Here is a 6195-nt window from a genome sequence, read left to right as displayed (position 1 = left end):
GAGAGAGGGTGAGTGTATGGATGGGAGTGAGGGTGTGTGTGGGGGAGGTCCTCCCATACACACACCCTCACTCCCATCCATACACTCACCCTCTCACACACCCAACCTCCCACCTTTAATGTGTGTGGATGGGACTAAGGTTTTCTCATTTCTTTCAGATTGTGCGCCTCCGAGGTGAACGTGTGGCTGGTCGAGAACTCCTCCAAACAGGTAAAGTACTTATGACAATATATAATGTCTATATGCAAGTATTTATGAATGTTATGTTTTAAAGTTTTTTGTATTCCAGGTTTGTTTGTGTGGCTGACTGGACCTACTACAAGGTGCTTCTTGGAGGTAATAAAGGTAAAGTTTTTCAAGTTATAGTTGATAGCACTAACAGCACCGTAGTTAGACGTAGAATGCACAGTAGTAACTCCGCCTTGTTCAGTCGAACATGCCGGTCCCAAGCCCGGATAAAGGAGGAGGGCTACTGCAGTGTTGTATCTACCATCGCCACCTAACAAACTTACATTATAAATTGTTCTGAAAAAGGTAATATTTTCTGTCAGCAACATAGAAAAAAATTACATATGTACTGTACATTGTGTACTATGTTTTTATATCTTTGTAGATAGGTAATACAAAATAAAGAATTGAATATACAGTATATTTTTTATTTTCATATGTATACACTACACATTTATTGCAATATACAATAACAGTCCAGAAGCTGATACAGAAATACAAAATATCCTTGGTCATATAGCCTGGTTTTATACCTGCACTGTCTAGGTACAGTATATATCAATTTACTGGCTATTCCTGCAGTCTTATGTTCTTAAACCTACATTACCAAATATTAGCACAGAAGAAAATCAGAGAAAACTTGTAATGATTGGCAACATCACTAGATATCTTTCTCCAGTGTCCCAAGAAATCACATTACAGTACCACTACCATTATTATTTCTCGGCAGATACATCAGTGATGGTGAGGCCGTCACATTACCAGCGGTTGTGGATTTCACAATTCAACCCTTATATTGCAGACTCCACATAAGGTGAGTTTATTTCACTAGACCTTAAGGTTTTATAAAGTATCTTGTCAGGTTTTGGTCCTACACAAAATTTAGCTTTAGATAATAATGGAAGTCTTGTACTTTGTGAATAATTTTGGCCAGGCACAGTACAGATATATTTCTAAATTTATCCGTTACCAAGTCTTTAGGGGGCGGGGTGGGGTGGTAGGGGGATGGGGGTTCATAAGTTGTTTATTACAATTTTACAAGATTTTTTCTTCTATATTTTCAGGTAAAACACTTCCATTCAGCAATTGGTGTGCAGTGTCCAGATTGTCAACATTTAGTAAGTAAAATTCTTACTGTACTTTACTTTCATTTACTGTATATATACAATACTTTCAAATTAATAGTATGTATGCAATAAAAAATGTTCTTTACGGTCATGGCCGATGAATTTCAAAATGAACACGAGACGCCCGTTCTCCCGGTAAGGTTGTCGAAATCCTTTGTCCGAGGCGTCTGTGACTTAAATGCATTATTTGTGCCATCTGTGGGTATCTAGTAGTTTTGATTACATGTACCCAATAGGGCATCACATGGGCATTAGTTTGTAACAGTTGTACGTACAATGAATGGCACTTTGATGTCAATTGGTGATAGTTATATGTAATTAATGTATATATGTTCTAAGTTACCCAGAAGCCATCATGTGGGTGTATCCAAGTTGATCACTTTAGTTCATGTTTCAGGTATAGTTTACAGTTCTACTGTACTTGTGGTTTATTTAGATCATTATCATTCAACTTCGGAATATGAAACGTAAAGTTCATTCAATATTTATTTATTTTGTTATACACAGACATTGTAGGAGTACAAACCATTACAAACACCTCCCAGTGCAAGTGCCTCTACCACTACAAATGCCTCCCCCGGTACAAATGCCTCCCCCGGTACAAACGCCTCCCCCGGTACAAACGCCTCCCCCGGTACAAACGCCTCCCCCGGTACAAACGCCATCCCTCAACAAGCCACCAGAGGCCTTCCCACACTGAACAACAATTACACATTACACTTAATTTTACAAACCACTAAGAGAAATGGATCCGTGCGAGATATTCAAACCTCTCACAATCCGTTTGATTGATGTCCGTGTATCTCGTTGTACACCTTGCTGATACTTCACCTGTGGACGAAAAATATAGTATTATAAAATGGAAATTTTTTGCAACCACAACAAAACTGACTACCACTGTAGTTAATAATGCTACTGTACATAATGTATCTTGCTATTTTTAATACTTTGTGTGGCTTTAATCAAGGTTCACTCCTACAGTCTTGAATGCATTAGTACAGTACTTTAAGTATTTTCTCAAGTTTTGCTAAATTATAACAAAAATATTTCCGTAATACTTAACTTTCACATTACACTATTCTTACAGTAGTGTACAGAACACCAATTCTGTTCTTTCTTAGTAAGGTGGTAGTCCTCAAGGTGTGGGATGCTAGACAGTCGTGGTCACCTTGTTGTGTCTGGTCCATCTATCTTGTACACCAACCACCTGCAACATTATATTTGTTTTTAGATACTCTACATCTGAATTAATTAAGCTATTTTATAACACAACCAATACACAATATTGAGGTTAACTTGTACTGTATGTTCTTAAATGCACTATTTTAAGTAATATATCAAGTTTTGCTAAATTATATAAAAAAGGTTTCAGTAATACTTAACTTTTACATTGCAGTACACTATTCTTACAGTAGTGTACAGAACACCAATTCTGTTCTTTCTTAGTAAGGTGGTAGTCCTCAAGGTGTGGGATGCTAGACAGTCGTGGTCACCTTGTTGTGTCTGGTCCATCTATCTTGTACACCAACCACCTGCAACATGATTTGGATTTAGATCAATCTTAATTAGCCTTAATGTATTACTACCAATACACAACATTTACTCCAGAATTTCTTGGAATCTAAACTTGCATTCTTATATATATGTGATATATCCATACACTCAAACACCCTCCTATATCACCTTACACAGGAGCATTGTCCTTCTCCCTTTTGGCTGCAGCAGTCTTCATCTAGGCATCATCCCCCACATGCCTTCATAGTACATGCTATTTTTTGCATCACATTTTTAACATGCACTCCATTCACCATTGCTTGAGCACACCACCATCCATGCATGAGCGCCCCCACTGTACGAGCGCCCGTCCACTATACGAGGCACCCACCCCCACTGTACGAGCGCCCGTCCACTATACGAGGCCCCCACCCCCACTGTACGAGGCCCCACCCCCATTGTACGAGCGCCCCTGCACTGTACGAGCGCCCCTCCACCGCCCAATGCTCCTCCTTTCCTACCCTTCACACAAAGTAAGTCCCTCCTCTCGAGTCTTACTTCCATTAGTTTTTGGGGATGGCCATACTAAGGTACATAAGTAATTTACCTAAGAAGGCTTAAGTAACATGCTGGGTGTTACATCTTGCTCAAGGTGTCGGTCACTTCCTCTACATTGGCATTCACGTACGTCAGCTGTCACCTGCAACATGTTTAAAGTTGTAATTTATGTACAATGAAGATTAAACATACAATTTCCATCTACCACCAGACTATATGTACTTATACTATCCCCAATTGTTTATTTAAATACCTTATCTACAAAAGATCTTATTTTAAGTTGCATTAGTGTTTTAGTTTTCTTGATACCTCAACAACTAACATTTAGCACAACAATAGTATAGCCAATCATAACAAGCCTTCATCACCAATACTGCTACACTACTAAATCTCTCCACACTGCTTCATACACAACAGTTTACCACTGTTCACTTACTGAATCCTCCCTCCCTTCCTCCCACCCCTCAAGCCCCCTTAGGTATTCCCCTTGACAACTTGGTCACATTTAGCTTGAATGAAAAACTTTACCAACACACCTGCTCACCCCATATGCCAACACACAAGCCATATTGTCCCCCCCACCCTAATTACAACAAGCCACACCCACACAATGTTTAATGATTTCACAAGTCCCACAAGCTTCCCTTGCCTAAATAAAACTCAGTAAGTTGACTTTACCTGTTCTGGCATTTTAAGTTATTTCTCCTTAGGTTCAGTATGATGTTACTTCTGGCCAGCTTAACCTGAGGAGAAAGTCAGTACAGTACACGATTAGATTTTGAAAAGGAAACTGCAAAGTACGCAAGCTATTGATTTTTAATAATTTAAACAAGTGAAATTTTTTCTAGCTTAACTTTCTGAATTCATGATCAGTTAACTTGTGGCAAATTTTAAGTTACATTCTTTAATATATTTGTTATCCAATATATAAACTATATAATAGGTAACTTAATATTAATTTGGGTTAGTCTAGATTAGTTACATTTAATCTATGTTAGGCTGATTAGGTTAGTTAATTTGTTAGTTAAAACCCACCTACTAACAACCAGCTTTACTTACTATTAATCACATTACTACTACTAATGCTCACTAATACTGTAACTAATTGGCATTTAGTCCTGTACATTTTTATAGCACTTTATTAAGCTTTCCCAAATCTCTACAGCTAATCTTAATTTGACTCCCAGCTCAGTTTATCTAGACAGTCCACGCAGCTCTCCAGAGCCCATTGTAAAATTGCAGTTTCGTCGAATATGCCCTCGTAGTTTAGAAATTCGTTTATCCTGTGTATTTTGGGTCGATTCAATGAAATGTGGCCTTTATTTCCAGGGGAAAGCACCCTCTTTAGAATTATATCCCCCCCCCCAAAAAAGCATGGAAATCTTTAAAACTCCTTTCTGACATTCTTTGCTCCCTGGTTAAAATGGTGTTAGAAATACTCCAATAAGGAGATCTAAAGGTTGGGGATGGTTAAAAGTCAGGCATGTACTGGCCGAAACTGCAATAATACCGAGCCCTCCAACACACACACAGTCCTCCAACACACACACACACACACACAGTCCTCCAACACACACACACACACACACAGTCTCTCCAACACACACACACAGTCTCCACACACACACAGTCCACCCACACACACACAGTCCACCCACACACAGTCTCCACACACACACACAGTCTCTCCAACACACACACACACACAGTCTCCAACACACACATGGGCACACAGTCTCTAACACACACACAGTCCTCCTCCAACACACACACACACACACACAGTCCCCTCCAACACACACACACACCTCCAGACACACACACACACACACACAGTCAGTCACACACACAGTCAGTCAGTCACACACACACAGTCCTCCAACACACACACACACACACACACAGTCCCTCCAACACAAACACACACACACACACAGTCCTCCAACACACACACACACACACACACACACAGTCCTCCAACACACACACACAGTCAGTCAGCACACACAGTCAGTCAGTCACACACACACAGTCTCCAACACACACACACACACACATACAGTCTCTCAACATACACATACACACACACAGTCCCCTCCAACACACACACACACAGTCCCCCTCCAACACACACACACACAGTACACAGTCCCTCCAAACACACACACACACACACACACACACAGTCCCAAACATACCACACACACAGTCCCTCCAAACACACACACACACACACACACACACAGTCAGTCACACACACACACACAGTCCTCCAACACATACACACAGTCCTCCAACACACACACACAGTCCTCCAACACACACACAGTCCTCCAACACACACACAGTCCTCCAGAGCCCTCCAACATTCACAGTCAGCCAGGTCCCACACACACACCCTCCACTGCCCAGTGTAGGAGCACAGTGTTGAGTGGTTTATGGGCTGACCATAATAGACAAGATAATATATAAGTAACTTAACTGATGAGGCTGAAGTAACATGCTGGGTGTTAAGTCTTGCTCAAGGTTCTGTCACTTCTCCATTGGCCTTCAAGTACACCAGCTGTCACCTGCAACATGCTTAAAGTTGTAATTTACGTAGAATGAAAATTAAACTTGCAACTTCCATCTACCACTACACCACGTGTACTCACTGTCCCCAACTGTTTACATAAACCATTACCTCCACACTAAAACTATAGCATTTTTAGATCTCATGGTGTTGTCCCGACCTCCGTAAAGTGTCATTAGTGCAAGAACGAATGTAAGTGTCGTCAATACCAACACA

General features: G+C 40.5%; 1 long non-coding RNA gene across 1 annotated transcript; it reads right to left on the bottom strand.

Annotated features, from left to right (window-relative positions):
- Positions 1-2825: 2825 nt before the first annotated feature.
- LOC121879217 lies at positions 2826-4211 on the bottom strand. The gene is made up of 3 exons (XR_006091288.1): positions 4086-4211; positions 3457-3549; positions 2826-2887 (listed from the first exon to the last, which is right to left on the bottom strand). It is a non-coding gene; the product is annotated as an uncharacterized LOC121879217 (long non-coding RNA).
- Between the last annotated feature and the right edge of the window lie 1984 nt (positions 4212-6195).

The sequence above is a fragment of the Homarus americanus genome, unplaced genomic scaffold (assembly GCF_018991925.1).
Source record: "Homarus americanus isolate GMGI-L3 unplaced genomic scaffold, GMGI_Hamer_2.0 scaffold47345, whole genome shotgun sequence".
Lineage (NCBI taxonomy): Eukaryota > Metazoa > Arthropoda > Malacostraca > Decapoda > Nephropidae > Homarus > Homarus americanus.
This window is presented reverse-complemented; position numbering and strand designations above follow the sequence as displayed.